Here is a 21,142-nt window from a genome sequence, read left to right on the forward strand (position 1 = left end):
TGTTTTTATTTAGACCCAATTTTTTTTTTCATAAGAGTAACAGGAGAAAATAAACCTCAAAATTTGTTGTGCAATTTCTCCTGAGTACACCGAAACCCCATATGTGGTCTAAATCTCCTAATGATGTGATTCAGATGAAACCCCCAAGGGATCCATTTCCTATAATGAGGCAGCAGAGATACTCTGGACTCCATCTAGCCTCTGTTCAGCAATGTCCTTCTTTGCAGAGTTGCACAAAACTGCGACGGACAGCGCTTTTATGCTTGCCTAAAAGGACGGACACCATCGGACCACAGGTTAGACAGCATAAACAGTGTCCCTATCTGCCTCATTATAGGGAATCTTCCACCCGGGGTTCCATCTGAATCACATGTTTAAGAGATTTATACAGAAACCCCAATGTAAGCGCTCAGCATAGAGTGCAGGATAAATGCGCGACGAGCCTTACTGTGATCTTTGGTAGGCAGAATGAACAAATCAACAGCAGGTGAAGAATTGGTTTTATTTATTGTTTAATTGTGGTATAAGTGATTAGGCTACTTTATTCTCCAACTTTATAAGTGATTAGGCTACTTTATTCTCCAACTTGGTGCGATTACTGCAGTATCAGATTTATATCGGGGTTTTTTATTTGGCTGCCGTCGCAAGCTAAAAGACGCTTCTTAAAAAAAAAATATATATATATATATATATATATTTCTGCTGACAGAGTCACGTGAGGGTTTGTTTTCTGTGGAACTAGTTCACGTTTTTATTGGTACAATGTTCGGGTTCATAACACTTTTTGATCGCTTTCTATTACGATTTTTGGGAGACAAAATAAACAAAAACCAGCAATTCAGGAATTGTTTGTTTTTTTTATTCCATTTCGGATGTGGTAAAATTTATAAAACAGCTGTATTTTTTGCATCAGTATAGTGATAACACATTTATGTTACTTTTTTATGTTATTGCATTTTTACACAATAAAACCATTTATAGAAAAAATAATTATTTTGTTGTATGCTAAGAGCTATTTTTAATTTTTCAGCAGATGGAGCTGTATGGTGGCTTGTTTTCTGCGGGACGTTTTTTTTCCACTTTTTTTCCATTGTTTTATTTACAGTGAAATAGTTAACTAGTGTGACGCGTTTATAGATCGTGTCGTACCGGATGCGGCGATACCTAATATTCTTTTTATGGATGCAGCAATAGAGATGAGCACTATTAGCACTTTATACAGCAGTTTTTATCACATTGAGCCCTTGTGTTTGCTATTAGTTTATTTCTATTGGGAGCATTGCTGGTGATGTGGTTAAGACAGTAGCCGCCTGGCACGTTTCAGCATTTCATTCTTCAGCGGCTGGTCTGTTGTCTTTAATCGCTCACGGTGTTACTTTTACTTTTATGTACACTGTGTTCCAAATTATTATGCAAATTACATTTTTCTCGGATTTTCCTAAATGGTCGGTGCAAATGACAGTCAGTCTAATGAAAGTCATCACCTGTTAGAGTATACATCAAATTTTATTGAAGAAACCTCCCAATGATAACAGTATAATCCCCAAAATGAATAAAAACTCAAAATACACTGTTCCAAATTATTAGGCACAGTAGAATTTCTAAACATTTGATATGTTTTAAAGAACTGAAAATGCTCATTTGTGGAATTGGCAGCATTAGGAGGTCACATTCACTGAACAAAAAAGCTATTTAACTCCAAAACATCCTAACAGGCCATGTTACATGTTAACATAGGAACCCTTCTTTGATATCACCTTCACATTTCTTGCATCCATTGAACTGGAGTTTTTGGAGAGTTTCTGCTTGTATTTCTTTGCATGAAGTCAGAATAGCCTCCCAGAGCTGCTATTTTGATGTGAACTGCCTCCCACCCTCATAGATCTTTTGCTTGATGATACTCCAAAGGTTCTCTATAGGGTTGAGGTCAGGGGAAGATGGTGGCCACACCATGAGTTTATCTCCTTTTATGCCCATAGCAGCCAATGACTCAGAGGTATTCTTTGCAGCATGAGATGGTGCATTGTCATGCATGAAGATGATTTTGCTCCTGAAGGCACATTTCTGCTTTTTATACCATGGAAGAAAGTTGTCAATCAAAAACTCTATATACTTTGCAGAGGTCATTTTCACACATTTAGGAACCTTAAAGGACCCTACCAACTGTTTGCCCATGATTCCCGCCCAAAACATGACTCATCTACCTCCTTGCTGACGTCGCAGCCTTGTTGGGACATGGTGGCCATCCACCAACCATCCACTTCTCCATCTGTCTGGACCATCCAGGGTTGCTCAACACTTATCAGTAAACAAGACTGTTTGAAAGTTAGTCTTCAAGTATGTCTAGGCCCACTGCAACCGTTTCTGCTTGTGAACACTGTTTAGGGGTGTCCGAATAGTAGGTTTAGGCACCACACCAAGCCTTTGAAGGATCCTACACCTTAAAGTTTGAGGGACTCCAGAGGCACCAGCAGCTTCAAATAACTGTTTGCTGCTTTGTAATGGTATTTTGGCAGCTGCTCTCTTAATCCAATGAATTTGTCTGGCAGAAACCTTCCACATTATGCCTTTATCTGCATGAACTTTGTCTGTGCTCTGTTTCAGTCACAAATCTCTTTACAGTATGATGATCACTCTCAAGTTTTCATGAAATATCTAATGTTTTCATACCTTGTCCAAGGCATTGCACTATTTAAGGCTTTTCAGCAGCAGAGAGATCCTTTTAATTTCCCATATTGCTTGAAACCTGTGGCCTGCTTAATAATGTGGAACATCATTTTTAAGTAGTTTTCCTTTAATTAGAATCACCTGGAAAACTAATTTTCACATGTGTTTAAGATTGATTTCAGTGATCCATTGAGCCCTGAGACACAATACCATCCACGAGTTTTATTTGTAAAACAAAAAATTAAACCTTAATGACACTTAAATCCAATTTGCATAATAATTTGGAACACAGTGTATTTATGATGTTCTATTCTTGAACTTAAACTACTGGTTATCTGTGATCTATTGTGGATTCCCCTATACTCCTGCTTCAGCAGGTTTTTATTCTTTTTTTATCATTATGTGTACTGATGAGCGAACATGCTCGCCACTACTCGTTACTCGCCTGAGTATCACTATGCTCGGGGTACTCGGCGAGCAGTGAGCATTTCCAGGATTATTCGGCGGTAACTGGTGTCTCCAACCAGTGTTTTTGGCGGCCTTTAGAGACCCGATCGTGGTGCAGGGATTGTCTGCCAGGCCATGAAACGCCTCAGCCATCTTTGTTGTGGTCGTGTAGTGATTGGCTTGACCGCACAGCATCATCCCGAAGAGACCTGGCGCCGCCCTGCTTGCCGCATTCTGCTCCGGATTCAGCAAGAGTAGGGAGAGCTGCTGCCGAGATAGGGTCAGAATCGTGGTTTTTAGAGTTAGTGTAGGTCTGCAACTCTTAAATCCACAACTTCGCAGAAACCAAAAGTCCTTTTTAGGGCTAATTCATGGGTCCCGATATTGCAGCGCCAGGTAGGCAGGGCACAGCATATCCACATCAGTGCAAGGCCTGCAGCCACTGTATGTGTGTCCATTGCTCCCACTGCATCCCTCCCAAAGCTCCATAACTGTCTGCTGCTGCAGCTTCTTTAATATACACCTAGTTGGATTTTTTTTCCCAAACATTCACCCCCCAAAAAACAAAAATATACAGTCTGTTCTGTCAGACTGAGGCCTGTTGAAAAGTCATAGTTTGTCAGCATAGTTTAGCATAGTTGTGTGTGCTAGCCTTGTGCCACTTTTTTTGTGTTTTAAATTCACTGAAAAAGGCCTCATATATCTGCGTGCTGCAAGTTTGGGCATTGTAGGCCGGAGGAACACTTTTTTTGCTGTCTGAGACTCTAATTCTATGCATCACTATTTAGCTTCCAAAATTACAAAAAGGCCACATATTTGCCAGTGTGGTATTTCCATGACAGCCCTCATATATCTGCGTGCTCCAAGTTTGGTCATTGTAGGCCGGTGGACCCCTTTTTTTGCTGTCTGATATGCAGCACCCCAGAGTCCTGGTCGTTGCAGTAATGTTGCTCTTCCACCAGGGGGAGTGATGTTACGTCTGATGGTACTAAAGGAGTTCACCTGATCAGGTATCACAGTCACACACTACACTTCACACCCCAGTCCACCAGGGGGAGCAAAGGTTCTATCTACTAGGCCACTCCTCACACACGGGTAAAACTGGTGGGTTGGATAGGAAGTGAGGGAGAAGCTGCCTGGGTTAGACCCAGAGAGGACCTGTCAGGCAGACGGGGAGAAGGAGGAACATCTGAGCTGCAGACAGAGGGTCCCTGTCAGGGGTGGGATCTTGACAGAGGCCAAGCACGAGATAGAACGTTACGGAGCTTCGCCTGCACTTCATTGTGGCAGCATCCTAAGAAAGGACACGAAGTGAAGTATATTGTGGAGAGTGAGAAACGAAGTCACAGCACAAGGAGATAATACCGGGAGGAGTTCTGCCCCGAGATCGGCAGCCTCCTTCTGAGGCGCGTAGCCGGTGGCCGGAACACCGAGGGAGTAATAGGCTCTACGCATTACTTCAGAGACCGGAAGGACAGTTGATTCCAAGTTGGCTGCCCGACCTTAATACCTATGAAGACACGGAGGCAAATTGTGGGAGAGGGGCGTCTCTAGGGTCCCTATAAAATAGCTCCAGGCCTACCCCATCATACGGGTTGTCCTATCCATATCATCTGGGGGACAGAGAGAACATCAGAAACATCCACGAAAGTTGTGAGGACTATCCCGTGGTGCTCAGCAGGGAGGTACTACAACACACAGGCGCTAGTAGGAAGGCTACTGATTTCCACCTGGATAAGGGAACTCTGGATGTGCCTTCGGACCGGCCGGACTCTGCCTGCCCTGTAAACGGTACTCTGGACTGTGGACTCTGAAGTCTTCAGTAAAAGGTAAAGAGACTTCAATCTTTGTGTCCTCGTTATTCATTGCGCCTTACGACGTCCATCATCACTACCTATACAACTGGGAAGCCCTGGGGACATACTTCACCTGTGGGAAGGTATATCATCTAGCTGCCATTCCATCACCCCAGCGGACCCCTAGCAGCGTCGGTCACCCTGACCAAATACCACAGGTGGCGTCACGAAACACCGTACAAACAACTACTCCTTTAAGTGGACGTCCCTCAGAAGGGCCACAGACCGGGTCGGGCCACCGTGACATCCCCAGAACTGAGAGAGATAGACCCGGTACCGAGTACCCCATTGTCCTTACACGTGGGGGCGCTCCATGATACTCTAATTCTATACAGCACTATTTTGCATATAAAAAAGGCCACATATTTGCCAGTGTGGTATTTCCGTGACAGCCTGCATATATTTGCGTGCTCCAAGTTTGGGCTTTGTAGGCCGGTGTACCCCTTTTTTTGCTGTCTGAGACTCTAATTCTATACATCACTATTTAGCTTCCAAAATTATAAAAAGGCCACATATTTGCCAGTGTGGTATTTCCGTGACAGCCAGCATATATCTGCGTGCTCCAAGTTTGGACATTGTAGGGCAGTGGACCCCTTTTTTTCTGTTTGATACTTTAATTCTAAACAGCACTATTTTGCATATAAAAAAAAGTGGACGTGGTGATGATGGTGCATGCAGAGGACGAGGCCGTGGCCAAGCTGACAGTGGGCAACAACAAAGACCAACATCTTCTCGCTCGACCTTCCTGTCCCAGTTTCTAGGGGACCGCAGCACATCACTATTGAAGCCAGAGCAGTGTGAAACGATTGTTGGTTGGATAGCGGATAATGCTTCCAGTCACTTAGCCACCACCATCATGTCTTCCATATGGTCAAGTCTGAGTAGCCGTGAGTGTGGCCTGGATATTCTTCACCCTGATCCTCCTTCCTCCCACCATGCCGAGTGCCCTGAGACAACTGATCCCACACTTGGACACTCTGAAGAGCTGTTCAGTTTTCCATTTCAAGATTCTGAACTCTCGGCCAGTCAACTTGAAGTGGGGACAGATGAGATCACATGTACAGATGCCCAAAGCTTTGACCAGCCCCGGTCACATGAAGGCAATGGTGGGAAAGTGTCAGAAGAGGTGGACAATGATGAGACACAATTGACAGAAAGTCAGGAGGAGGAGCAGGGTGCAGATGTGGAAGACTAGGTGGTGGATGACATAGTGACTGACCCTACCTGGCAGGAGGACATGCAGAGCGAGGGCAGCAGCACACATGGGGAAGGAGGCATATCACCACAACAGCCAGGAAGAAGCAGTGTGGTGGCCACAGACAGAAGGCGTGCATCGTTCCCTGTAACACCAACATGAGGGGAAGTAGCCATTCCAACTGTTAGATCTTCCCGAGTCTGGTTATTTTTTTAAAGACTCTGCTGATAACCCCAAACAGGCCATTTGCAGCACCTGCCATGCGCGCATCAGCAGGGGTAGCAAAACAACCACCCTGACCACCACCAGCATGATCAGGCACATGGTAGCAAAGCACCCGACTTTGTGGGCCGAACCTCAGGCTCCAGGACCACTGCCTGCAATTCACACCACTGCTTCGACTGTTTTGCAGAGAAGCCAATCCCCAGTACACCGTGCATGTGAAGATGCCTCAAGCCCTGCACCTGTTGTGGCCCACAGTCAAGCTGCACCATCATCAGGCTTGTCCACGTCCTTGTCCCAGCACAGCCTTCAGTTGTCTCTTACCCAGTCTTTGGAACGCAAACGGAAATACCCTGCCAATGCCCCACAGGCCACAGTCCTAAATTCTAATATTTCTCTTCTGCTTGCGCTAGAAATGCTGCCTTTTAGGCTCGTTGAGACAGAGGCTTTCAGCAACCTGATGGTGGCAGCCGTCCCAAGGTACTCGGTCCCCAGCCGCCATTATTTCTCCCGGTGTGCCATACCGGCATTACACAAGCATGTGTCCCACAACATTACCCGTGCCCTCAACAATGCTGTTACAGGGAAAGTCCACCTAACCACGGACACATGGACAAGTGCTTGTGTGCAGGGATGGTACATATCACTGACGGCACACTGGGTTATCAAAGTGGAAGCCGGGACCCAGTCAGACCTTGGGATGGAACACATCCTCCCCATGTCGAGGATTGCTGGCCCTACGTTAATCAGGGTTGCCCCCACAGTCTACAGCTCCTGCACCTCCTCCTCTTCATCCTCCATCTCTGAAATCAACACATCAGTCAGAAGCTGGAAGCACTGCAGCACTGCCTCAACCAAGTGGCAACAAGCTGTGCTGAAGCTAATCTGCATAGGTGACAAACCGCACAATGCAGAAGAGTTGTGGACAGCGCTGAAAGAGCAGTCAGATGTTTGAACCTACAGCCAGGCATGGTCGTGTGTGACAATGGCCATAATCTGGTGGCGGCTCTGAGTCAAGGTGAGCTCACACACGTACCGTGCTTAACTTCGTGGTTCAACGTTTTCTGAAAAGCTACCCAGAGCTGCCGATCTGCTAGTGAAAGTACGCCGTCTGTCTGGCCATTTTAGACAGCCAGCTACAGCTTCAGCCGCCCTTGCCGTGCTTCAGCAGCATTTGCAACGTCCAGCTCACCGGCTGGTGTGTGATGTCCCCACACTCTGGAACTCTGCGCTGCTTATTTTGGAAAGGCTTTGTGAGCAGAAGAGGGCAGTTGTTGACTTCCAACATCAACAAGGCCATCGACATTCAGTTCAGACTCCACACATAAGACCTAAGGTGTGGACATGGAAGTCCGACATATGTACCTTCCTCCGAAACTTTGAGGATTGCACCAAGATGGTGAGCGGCGATGATGCCATAATTAGCGTCACCATCCCGCTTCTCAGCATTCTGAAAACCTCTCTGCTCACAAAGAGGATGCATTGCAGACAGAGCACGAGGATATGGAGCAAGGAACCATACAGGGGGATTACACTCAGCCCAGCCTCATGTCTTCTCATCGTGGATTGGTAGTCAATGAGGAGGAGGAAGAACAGGAGCTACTTTCATGCGCTATAGACGGTACTACAAACACAGCTGTCATACCGCCTGTTCAGCGAGGATGGCCTGAGGACAGGAAGGAGGAGAAGGAGGACAGCATGGTCAGTCGTTCCGTTGGTGAGGACACGGAAGTCTTGCCTGTTAGCAGTCTGGCACACATGGCTGACTTTATGTTGCTCTGCGTTTCACGTGACCCTCGCATTATAAAAGTTTTGGGTGACACTCATTACTGGTTGGTGACACTTCTAGACCCATGTTACAAGGAGAACTTTCAATCTCTTCTACCAGAGGCAGAGAGGTGTACTAAAATGTTGCAGTACCAGAGGGCCCTTGTAGCGGAATTACTTAGAAAATTCCCATGTGAGAATGCTGGCAGCAGACGTCAGAGTTTGTTGTACAACCAAGGAGTCCAAGCGAGAGAGACAGAAGTGCAATCAGCTCAGGCAGGGGAACAATGGCAAAGTTCTGGGACAGTTTCCTCAGACCCTCCCATCGTGACGGCACAGAGGCAAGGGGTGCTGTCACAAGAAGTGCAATGTTTGTAAAGATGGTGAGGGAGTACCTTGCAGATCGTACAAACGTCCTCCGTGATTGCTCTGTGCTTTTTAATTATTGGGTATCCAAGCTGGACATGTGGCATGAACTGGCTCTCTACACCTTGGAGGTCCTGGCCTGCCCTGCTGCTATCGTTCTGTCAGAGCGGCTTTCTAGTGCCGCTGGTGGAATTATAACAGATAAGCGCATCCGCCTGTCAACTGAAAATGCTGACAGACTGACTCTTATAAAAATGAACAAGGGCTGGATTGGGTAAGACTTCTGTACACCACCAAGTGAAAACAGCTAAACATAACCTCAAATACATTCTCTCTTTTGGGGAGGTGTATTCTCATGCACCTCTTCATAACCACACATGGGTATACGCTTCCAGATTTGGTCTGTTTGTTGTTATCCTCCTTATCCTCATCCTCATCATCCAGAACCACTAGATGACCAGAGTAAACTTGCGCTGTAGTGTTATAGGCCGATGAATTTTGGGCACGGGGACTGTGAAGGCACTAGTTTATTTAGTAAAATCAGGACCCCACATTGGGGAATTGGGCATTACATTACATTGGGCCTACTTCTTAAGTCCTGTCTCCTGCAATGTGTCCGTTGACTGACACTAGATCACTAGGGTGAACGTGCTCTGTATGGTGAATTTTTGCCATGGGGACTGTGATGGCACTAGTTTATTTAGTAAAAAAAGAACCCCACATTGGGGAATTGGGCATTACATTACATTGGGCCTACTTCTTAACTCTGTCTCCTGCATTGTGTCCCTTACCTGCCACTAGTTCACCAGGGTGGACGTGCTCTGTACGGTGCATTTTGGGCAAGGGGGCTGTGATGGCACTATTTTAATTTGTAAAGAAAGGACCCCACATTGGGGAATTGGCCACTACATTACATTGGGCCTACTTCTTAACTCTGTCTCCTGCATTGTGTCCTTTACCTGACACTAGATCACCAGGGTGGACGTGCCCTGTATGGTGCATTTTGGGCTAGGGGGCTGTGATGGCACTATTTTAATTTGTAAAGAAAGGAACCCACATTGGGGAATTGGGCATTACATTACATTGGGCCTACTTCTTAACTCTGTCTCCTGCATTGTGTCCCTTACCTGCCACTAGATCACCAGGGTGAACGTGCTCTATATGGTGCATTTTGGGCAAGGGGGCTGTGATGGCACTAGTCTATTTTTAAAAAAGGTACCCCCATTGCGGAATTGTTTGGCAGCTCATGCACTGCATTACAAGTCTCAGTGACCCACACCACGACATTGGGCTTCTTAACTCTCCTGCAATGTCTCTTGTTTAACTGCCACTAGATCACCAGGGTGAATGTGCTTTGTACTGTTATAGGCCGGTAAATTTTGGGCAAGGGGTCGGCAATGGCAATAGTACATTTTTTAAAAAGGTACCCCTCATTGGTGAAACCACATCCTTGTTGGCAAAGACTTCATAACATTTGTGTACCTTAAAGAGCTCCCTTAAAAAGCTCCTTTTGTGTTGCCTGGTTGCTCACATTGGACACAATACACTTCATATACAGTGCCTACAAGTAGTATTCAACCACCTGCAGATTTAGCAGGTTTACACATTTGGAATTAACTTGGCATTGTGACATTTGGACTGTAGATCAGCCTGGAAGTGTGAAATGCACTGCAGCAAAAAAGAATGTTATTTCTTTGTTTATTTTTTTTTTAAATTGTGAAAAGTCTTTTCAGAGGGTCATTTATTATTCAACCCCTCAACCCACCAGAATTCTGTTTGGTTCCCCTAAAGTATTAAGAAGTAGTTCAGGCACAAAGAACAATGAGCTTCACATGTTTGGATTAATTATCTCTTTTTCCAGCCTTTTCTGACTATTTAAGACCCTCCCCAAACTTGTGAACAGCACTCATACATGGTCAACATGGGAAAGACAAAGGAGCATTCCAAGGCCATCAGAGACAAGATCGTGGAGGGTCACAAGGCTGGCAAGGGGTACAAAACCCTTTCCAAGGAGTTGGGCCTACCTGTCTCCACTGTTGGGAGCATCATCCGGAAGTGGAAGGCTTATGGAACTACTGTTAGCCTTCCACGGCCTGGACAGCCTTTGAAAGTTTCCTCCCGTGCCGAGGCCAAGCTTGTCCGAAGAGTCAAGGCTAACCCAAGGACAACAAGGAAGGAGCTCCGGGAAGATCTCATGGCAGTGGGGACATTGGTTTCAGTCAATACCATAAGTAACGTACTCCACCGCAATGGTCTCCGTTCCAGACGAGCCCGTAAGGTACCTTTACTTTCAAAGCGTCATGTCAAGGCTCGTCTACAGTTTGCTCATGATCACTTGGAGGACTCTGAGACTGACTGGTTCAAGGTTCTCAGGTCTGATGAAACCAAGATCGAGATCTTTGGTGCCAACCACACACGTGACGTTTGGAGACTGGATGGCACTGCATACGACCCCAAGAATACCATCCCTACAGTCAAGCATGGTGGTGGCAGCATCATGCTGTGGGGCTGTTTCTCAGCCAAGGGGCCTGGCCATCTGGTCCGCATCCATGTGAAGATGGATAGCACGGCCTACCTGGAGATTTTGGCCAAGAACCTCCGCTCCTCCATCAAGGATCTTAAGATGGGTCGTCATTTCATCTTCCAACAAGACAACGACCCAAAGCACACAGCCAAGAAAACCAAGGCCTGGTTCAAGAGGCAAAAAATCAAGGTGTTGCAGTGGCCTAGTCAGTCTCCTGACCTTAACCCAATTGAAAACTTGTGGAAGGAGCTCAAGATTAAAGTCCACATGAGACATCCAAAGAACCTAGATAACTTGGAGAAGATCTGCATGGAGGAGTGGGCCAAGATAACTCCAGAGACCTGTGCCGGACTGATCAGGTCTTATAAAAGACGATTATTAGCTGTAATTGCAAACAAAGGTTATTCCACAAAATATTAAACCTAGGGGTTGAATAATAATTGACCCACACTTTTATGTTTAAAATTTATAAAAATTTAACTGAGCAACAAAACTTTTTGGTTTGTAAGATTTATGCATCTGTTAATAAATCCTGCTCTTGTTTGAAGTTTGAAGGCTCTAACTTATTTGCATCTTATTAAACCTGCTAAATCTGCAGGGGGTTGAATACTACTTGTAGGCATTGTAAATTTGATAAGGCATTGCTGTTAGTTTGGGTCAGTAGTTCATTAAAAATATAGCTTTGTCCACTATATTAGTTTCTCTTCTTGAGAGCCATAACTTTGGCTGCGTCAAATGTACAAATGGCGAATATACAAATGGTGATTTGTAACCAAGATTTAAATACTGTAATACTGTATACCCAATGCATTCAGACAATCACATAGCTGCATTTCTTGTAAAACATGTACAGATGTGACAAACAATGCTCATAGTGACACAATCTTGATAAATGTTTGTTTATTCACTTCACAAACCGTTCTAAAGGTACCTTCACATTAAACGATATCGCTAGCGATCCGTGATGTTGCAGCGTCCTGGATAGCGATATCGTTTAGTTTGACACGCAGCAGCGATCAGGATCCTGCTGTGATATCGCTGGTCGTTGAATAAAGTTCAGAACTTTATTTGGTCATCAGACCGGCGTTTATCGTCAGGTTTGACACCAAAAGCAACGATACCAGCGATGTTTTGCGCTGGTAACCAGGGTAAATATCGGGTTACTAAGCGCAGGGCCGCGCTTAGTAACCCGATGTTTACCCTGGTTACCAGCGTAAAAGTAAAAAAACCAAACAGTACATACTCACCTGCGCGTCCCCTGCTGTCCGCTTCCTGCTCTGACTGAGCGCCGGCCCTAAAGTGAAAGTAAAAGCACAGCGGTGACGTCACCGCTCTGCTGTTAGGGCCGGCACTCACACAGTGTAGGAAGCGGACGCCGGGGGACGCGCAGGTGAGTATGTACTGTTTGTTTTTTTTACTTTTACGATGGTAACCAGGGTAAAAAACGGGTTACTAAGCGCGGCCCTGCGCTTAGCAACCCGATGTTTACCCTGGTTACCCGGGGACCTCGGCATCATTGGTCGCTGGAGAGCGGTCTGTGTGACAGCTCTCCAGCGACCAAACAGCGATGCTGCAGCGATCGGCATCGTTGTCGCTATCGCTGCAGCGTCGCTTACTGTGAAGGTACCTTAAGCCTCTATATGTTTGCTGTTTGTCATTGTAAAACAGTAAGGTTTACTGAAACTATGTCGGTGGTGGTTTGATCTAAATCCTTGTGGCTTTTATTTTCTAGGGGTTTATGGCCCCACGTCTGATGACTCCATGATATCTCCGTTTCATCCAACCTTGAAAAGTGGCCACTTGAAGGTCTGGGTGAAAGTAGAGTTACTACATTGTGTAAATCACTATGTAAGACCAGAGAAACATGACTAAGACAGATGACCAAACTGGGGTACCTGTACATGTACAGTGTGCTGATACCTGCATAATTGGGGACGCCCATGCAGTGTAGTTAATCTCCCAGGGGTTCTCTGTCTTGGTGTTGCTTTTCTGATATTCCAGACGGATGATGTTTAAAAGCCTCTTGGTGATGATCTAAGTATGCTGTATGTAGTTAATCTTCATATATACGTAATCACTATATTTATTTAAACCTTATATGTACTTATTAACCTGTGTATGTTAACATATACAAAAGTGTACACACTCACACTATTCAATCATACTATTCCTTGAATTTTGTAGTTTGCAATAAAATTGTGTTGTATTGCAAGTATTAGCCTTTTTTAAAGTCGTATCTGAACTTAGTGTTAAAAACTGGCAAATAAAATTGCCAAATTCTCCTTTAAATAATTGTGCAAAGAGGGAACCTTCATACCATTAAAAAAGTGTATTTTCATGGGCATATCCAGTATGTGGGTTCCAAGGCGTAATGGGGTGCATATGAATTGGTAGCAGGGCAGGCCTTGAATTCAATGCAACACTATTTCAGGAGTCCCCCCTGGACATCTTATGACAGGGGTATTGTGGTGCGTTGTAATTCTTGGCAGCCCATCCACTCACAGCATAGGCTATATCAGCTTAGGAGACCCACGGTTTCATAATGGCCCTTTAAGAAGATTAATGCCACCTGATGCAGCAGTAAAAATAGGCTCTGTGACTTTAAGAGTCCCTCCTTCCTAAATGAAACAAGATGGGTCTGCTTATGTGTCACAGACCACATGGCCAGCTAGGGTTGTTAAATGTTACAATTACATTTCCCAGTGAATGCATTTGTAGTGGTTGAAAGCAATGTTAAAGTTGAAAAACGCTTCAAAAACGCTGCGTCTGAACTAAGCCTAAGTGGGAGAGGAAATTTTCAGTCTGGGGTTAAATATTTGGCCTTACAGGCAAGTCATTAAGGCTAGGTTCACATTGCGTTAACAGCAGCCCGTTCAACACATACGTTAACAGGCTGCTGTTAACCCAAGTGCCGTTATGTTGTCACGCTAGCGCAGATAGAGCTAGCAGATGCTCTATCTGATCTAGCAGTGACGGACCCGGAAAGACTGCAGCCCGCGTCCCAGGGTCCGTCACTCAATGACGGCACATCGCTATCGCATGCCCATTGTGGGCGTGCGCTAGTGATGCGTCCGACATAGGACTTAATGGCGGTGTTAACGGACTACGTTATGCTGCGATCCGTCTAACGGACGCCTATAACGTAATGATGTGAACCTCTCTCTCCAGTAGAGTATAAGCTCTTATTGTCAGCGGGGTCCTCTCTTTCCTCTCTCCACATATATTTTACAAGGAATTTAAAGCTTTAAGTATTCAAATTTGTGTAAATTTATTTACCATATCTGTTGGCCCTCACGGAAAACCTGGATTCAGGATTCTGACACTGTCTCTCCTGCTGCCATTTCCCATGGTGGCTTACAATTTTCACATTCCTCGAGACCCACAAGCAGACGTGGTAGTCGGCATACTCCTGTCCCCACAATGCACCTTACAGGTCATCCCCACAGTTCCATCACTCTCATTCCCTTCTTTTGAGGTCCACACCATCAGGCTCTTTTGTCCCCTCTCCCTCAGAGTAGCGGTCATATATAGGCCCCCAGGCTCACCCACCCACTTCCTGGACAATTTCTCTGCCTGGCTGCCGCACTTCATGTCCTCAGAACTACCAACTCTCATCCTGGGAGACTTCATCATACATCCCCATTAACAGCCCCACTTCCACATCCGCATACCAGCTTCTGCCACTAACCACTTCTCTAGGCCTCTCACAGCTCTCATCCTCTGAAACACACAAAGACGGTAACATCCTTGACCTGGTCTTTGTCCTGCTCTGGTCAATCTCCTGCCTAGATAATTCACCGCTTCCCCTCTCTGGCCACAACATTCTCTCCTTCATTCTCACAATTCCTCGCCCACCCCAGCACACTCCTACCTACCACACATTCAGAAATCTACATGCTATTAACCGTCATACACTTTCAGACTCCCTACACTCGTCATTGTCCCCCAATGTCCTATTTTTCCTGTCCTGATCTGGCTGTACATCACTACAATGACACTCTTAGAAGCACTCATGACCAAGTAGCTCCCCTCACCCTCAGAACCTCCAAACACAGAGTAATTCAGCCCTGGCTCACATCGCAAACCCGATTTTTCCAGCGATGCTCTAGTTGTGCTGAATGCTTATGGAGGAAAACTCGCACCCCAGAAGACTTTATACACTTTAAATTTATGTTAAGAACCTATAATTCTGCCCTTCACCTCACCAAACAGACCTACTACACCACTCTAATCTCCTCACTATCCAACAACCCCAAGAAACTTTTTCACTCCCTCCTCAGGCCAAAAGCACAAGCCCCTATCACAGACATTTGTGCTGATAATCTGGCCTCCCACTTTATAGAGAAAATAGACAATATCCATCAGGAAATCTGCTCTCAGCCACCAAGTGCAGTGACTACAATTCCTCCCTGCATTTCCCTTGGCTCACTCTCCACATTCGATCCCATCACAGAAGAAGTCTCCAAGCTCCTCTCTTCTTCTCGTCCAACTACATGCACTACCGACCCCATTCCCTCTCATCTCCTCCAGTCTCTCTCTCCAATCGTCACAACTCACCTAGCTACAATCTTGAATCTCTCCCTCTCCTCTGACATTTTCCCCTCCTCCTTCAAACACTCTATCATTACTCCATTACTAAAGAAACCCATCCTCGACCCATCATGCATAAACAACTACAGACCAGCCCCCAATCTCCCCTTCATCTCTAAACTCGTCTACTCCCACCTTACCCAATACCTCTCCACTCATTCCCTCCTAGACCCTTCACAGTCCAGTTTCCGCCCCCTACATATGACAGAAACTGCACTCATCAAGGTGACCAATGACCTTCTGACAGCAAAATGTAATGGTGACCATTCTCTGCTCATTCTTCTCGACCTTTCTGCAGGTTTTGACACTGTCGACCACCATCTCCAGTCACTAGGCATTGAGGACACTTCTCTCTCCTGGTTCTCTCCCTCTCTTTCTGACCGCTCCTTCAGTGTTTTTCTGTCTTTCTGTTCACTGGCTCCACTTCATCTCCTCTTCCTCTCACTGTTGGGGTACCTCAAGGCTCAGTCCTTGGCCCCCTTCTCTTCTCCCTCTACATGGCCCCAATTGGTCAGACCATCAGCAGATTTGGCTTTCGGTACTATCTTTATGCTGATGACACAACTATAAACGTCATCCCCTGACCTTATCCTCGCTGTACTACAGAACGCCAGTGACTGTCTGTCCGCAGTCTCCAACATCATGTCCGCTCTCTATCTGAAACTCAACCTCTCCAAAACTGAACTTCTTCTGCTCCGGCCATCTACTAACCTCCCTAAATCTGACATTTCCCTCTCTGTGGGTAGCACCATAATAACACCCCGGCAGCAGGCGCGCTTTCTGGGTGTTATGTTTGACTCCGATCTCTCCTTCACATCCCATATACTGTATGTGGCACCCCAGGAGTTCGGGTACCACAGTGGTGCTGCTTCCTCTCGGTGAGGGTAATGCCATGCCTGGAGACAGAAGGGGTCCCTTTGGCAGGTAATCTCACATTCAACACATTCTGACTCCAGGCCAGAAAGGGGAGCTCTAAACCCGGTTTAAGGGGAACTTCCCTAGATACATCCTGGTCTGGAGGAGGAGTTAGTCTGGTACAGACAAGAGACAGTGAAGGAGCTGAGAAGGACTTAAGAGCTAGAGGAGGGCTGCGATTGGGCCCCTCTAGCTAGAGGGCAGAAACCAGGTACCGGGAGCCCGAGGCTGTGTGGAACTTCAAGTCCCACAGCAGTACCGGAGGGCAGAGAGATTAAAGTGACTTGCCCACATTAAACCTGAGGTACAACAGCATTCCAGAGCCCGGAGTCACCGTGTAAAGAGACCCCAGAGGAATGGCTCAAGCTGCCTACCGTGTAGGCACTGTCCCAGGACAGGAGAGAACGAGGACCTTGTCAGGTCACTACAGGCAGCAGGGGACTAATAGTCAGCGCAAAGTGGAAGGCTCCTAAACTGACCTGTTAAAGGGGTTTCCACCTGTCTTCAGGCTGCCTGGACTCCATCTACACCTGTTGCTGGTACCCTGGACTCAGGCTGACCAACTACAGTAAACCAGGTAAAGACTGCAGCCCTGTGTCCTTCATTTATTTACTGGCAACCCACCATCCTTGCCTTCAGGGCCGGCGTCAGCACCCGGGCAAGTGCCGGGGCCCTAGCGAGATGGGGGGCCCATTTTGACAAGTGTGTGACCAACTGTTTACTATTGATGCTGCCTATGCAGCATCAATAGTAAAAAGATATAATGTTAAAAATAATAAAAAAAATAAAAAATTGTCCTGTACTCACCTTCCGGCGTCCCCCGCAGCCATCCCGATGCTCGCGATGCTGCCGGAAGCTAGCGTTTCCAGTAATTACTTGCGAAATGACCCGATGATGTAGCTGTCTCGCGAGACCGCTACGTCATCACAGGTCATTGTCTTGCAAGGCATTACTGGGAATGGGAGCATTGCTAAGGCTTGGTCTGGATCCGGGGGCCGCCAGAAGGTGAGCATATAACTATTTTTTATTTTAATTGTTTTTTTTAACAGGGTTATGGTGCCCACACTGCTATATACTACGTGGCTGTGTTATATGCTACGTGGCTGTGCTATATACTAGGTGGGCTCAGCTGTGCTATATACTACGTGGCTGTGTTATATACTACGTGGCTGCTATATACTACGTGGGCTGTATTATATGCTACATGGGCAGTTATATGGTATGTGGCTGTGCTATATACTATGTGGGCTGTGTTATATACTACATGGCTGTGTTATATGCTACGTAGCTGTGCTATATACTACATGGTCTGTGTGATATGCTACGTGGGCTGTGCTCTATACTAGGTGAGCTCAGCTGTGCTATATACTACATGGGCTGTGTTATATGGTACGTGGCTGTTCTATTACTACGTGGCTGTGCCATATACTATGTGGGCTGTGTTATATACTATGTGGCTGTGCTATATGCTACATGGGCCGTGTTATATACTATGTGGGCATTGTTATATGCTACGTGGCTGTGCTATATACTACATGGCTGTGTTATATACTACATGGCTGTGTTATATACTATGTGGCTGTGCTATATACTACGTGGGCTGTGTTATATGCTACGTGGGCTGTGTTATATACCATGTGGACTGTGTTATATGTCATGTGGCTGTGCTATTGTTGAGAATTCTGCTCTTGGGCTCCCTCCGGTGGTTATAAGTGGTAGCGCTGCTGTCTTTGGATCGCAGCATTCATCAGGTGTGTCCACTTATTGCAATTCTGACTGGACTATTTAGTCTTGCTTGACTCTTTAGTTAGTGCCAGTTGTTCATTATTTCCTGGAGGATTCACTTCCCTGCCTGATCTCTCTTGCTTGCTGTTCATTTCAACAAAGATAAGTTTTGGCTTTGATTTTTGCAGTCCACATGCTGTGGGCCTAATCGTTCAAGTTATTTTCCATGTTTTGTTTTGTCCAGCTTGGTCTGTATAAGGATTTGTTCAGCCAAGCTGGTATCTCTGGAGATGCAGATATACCCTCCATGTCTTTAGTTAGATGTGGAGATTTTGTATTTTCTGTGGTGGATATTTTCTAGTGTTTTAATACTGACCGCATAGTACTCTGTCCTATCCTTTCTATTTAGCTAGAAGTGGCCTCCTTTGCTAAATTCTGATTTCAGTCTGCGTATGTTATTTCCCTCTCCTCTCACAGTCAATATTTGTGGGGGGCTGTCTATCCTTTGGGGATTTTCTCTGAGGCAAGATAGTTTTCCCTTTTCTATCTCTAGGGGTAATTAGTCCTCCGGCTGTGTCGAGATGTCCAGGGAGTGTTAGGTACATTCCACGGCTACTTCTAGTTGCGGTGTTAAGTTCAGGGTCTGCGGTCAGTACAGGTACCACCTTCTCCAGAGTACTTCTCATGCTGCTCCTAGGCCACCAGATCATAACAGTACAACTGGCCAACAATGAGTTAATTGCATCTCAGAAGAAGGAAAGGAAAGTGCTGAGCCATTTTTTTTTCTGTAGTCTGTTGTGCCTTTTCTTTCCTCTTTACCTCTGGGTGGTTCAGGAGTTTGGCGCTGGTATAGATGTTCAGGGATTGGCTTCTCGTGTGGACCAGCTTGCTGCTAGAGTGCAGGGTATTTTCGATTATATCATTCAGACTCCTGTTTTAGAGCCTAGAATTCCAACTCCTGATTTGTTTTTTGGGGACAGGTCCAAATTTTTGAGCTTTAAAAATAACTGTAAACTGTTTTTAGCTTTGAAACACCGTTCCTCTGGTGATCCCATCCAGCAGGTTAAACTAGTCATCTCTCTGCTGCGCGGTGACCCTCAGGATTGGGCGTTCTCCCTGGAAGCTGGAAATCCTGCTTTGCTTAATGTAGACACCTTTTTTCAAGCGCTAGGGTTATTGTATGATGAACCTAATTCAGTGGATCATGCTGAGAAGACCTTGTTGGCCCTGTCTCAGGGTCAAGAAGCGGCAGAATTATATTGCCAGAAATTTAGAAAATGGTCTGTGCTGACTAGATGGAATGAGGATGCCTTGGCTGCAATTTTCAGAAAGGGTCTTTCGGAATCTGTTAAAGATGTTATGGTGGGGTTTCCCACGCCTGCTGGTCTGAGTGATTCTATGTCTCTGGCCATTCAGATTGATCGGCGCTTGCGCGAGCGCAGAGTTGTGCGCGCTGTGGCGTTGTCTTCCGAGCGGAGTCCTGAGCCTATGCAGTGTGACAGGATTGTGTCTAGAGCTGAACGACAAGGATTCAGACGTAAGAATGGGTTGTGTTTTTACTGCGGCGATTCTGCTCATGTTATTTCTGATTGCCCTAAGCGTGCTAAGAGAATCGCTAGTTCTGTTACCATCAGTACTGTACAACCTAAATATCTGTTATCTGTGACCCTGATCTGCTCATTATCGTCATTTTCTGTCATGGCATTTGTGGATTCAGGCGCCGCTTTAAACTTAATGGACTTAGAATTTGCCAGACGTTGTGGGTTCCCTTTGCAGCCTTTGCAGAGTCCTATTCCTTTGAGGGGCATTGATGCTACACCGCTGGCTAAAAATAAACCTCAGTTTTGGACACAGCTGACCATGTGTATGGCGCCAGCTCATCAGGAAGATTGTCGTTTTCTGGTGTTGCATAATTTGCATGATGCTATTGTGCTGGGTTTCCCATGGTTACAGGTGCATAATCCGGTATTAGATTGGAAATCTATGTCTGTGACTAGTTGGGGTTGTCAGGGGGTTCATGGTGACGTTCCTTTGATGTCAATTACCTCCTCCCCCTCTTCTGAAATTCCTGAGTTTTTGTCAGATTTCTAGGATGTATTTGATGAGCCCAAGTCCAGTTCCCTTCCACCGCATAGGGACTGTGATTGTGCTATCGACTTGATTCTAGGTTGTAAGTTCCCTAAGGGCCGACTTTTTAACCTGTCTGTGCCAGAACATGCCGCCATGCGGAGTTATGTTAAGGAATCTTTGGAGAAGGGGCATATTCGGCCATCTTCTTCACCATTGGGAGCAGGTTTTTTTTTTGTTGCCAAGAAGGATGGCTCCTTGAGACCCTGTGTTGATTATCGCCTCTTGAATAAGATCACGGTCAAATTCCAGTACTCTTTGCCTTTTGCTTTCTGATTTGTTTGCTAGGATTATGGGGGCTAGTTGGTTTACTAAGATTGACCTTCGAGGGGCATATAATCTTGTTCGTATTAAGCAGGGTGACGAATGGAAAACTGCGTTTAATACGCCCGAAGGCCATTTTGAATACCTTGTGATGCCATTCGGGCTCTCTAATGCCCCATCTGTGTTTCAGTCCTTCATGCATGATTTATTTCGGAATTATCTTGATAAATTCATGATTGTATATTTGGATGATATTTTGATTTTTTCAGATGATTGGGAGTCTCATGTGAAACAAGTTAGGATGGTATTTCAGATCCTCCGTGATAATGCTTTGTTCGTGAAGGGGTCTAAGTGCCTCTTTGGAGTACAGAAGGTTTATTTTTTGGGCTTCATTTTTTCTCCCTCATCTATAGAAATGGATCCGGTTAAGGTTCAGGCCATTAATGATTGGATCCAGCCCACTTCTGTGAAGAGCCT

This window comes from Ranitomeya variabilis, chromosome 5 (assembly GCF_051348905.1).
Source record: "Ranitomeya variabilis isolate aRanVar5 chromosome 5, aRanVar5.hap1, whole genome shotgun sequence".
In the NCBI taxonomy this organism is placed as follows: Eukaryota; Metazoa; Chordata; class Amphibia; order Anura; family Dendrobatidae; genus Ranitomeya; species Ranitomeya variabilis.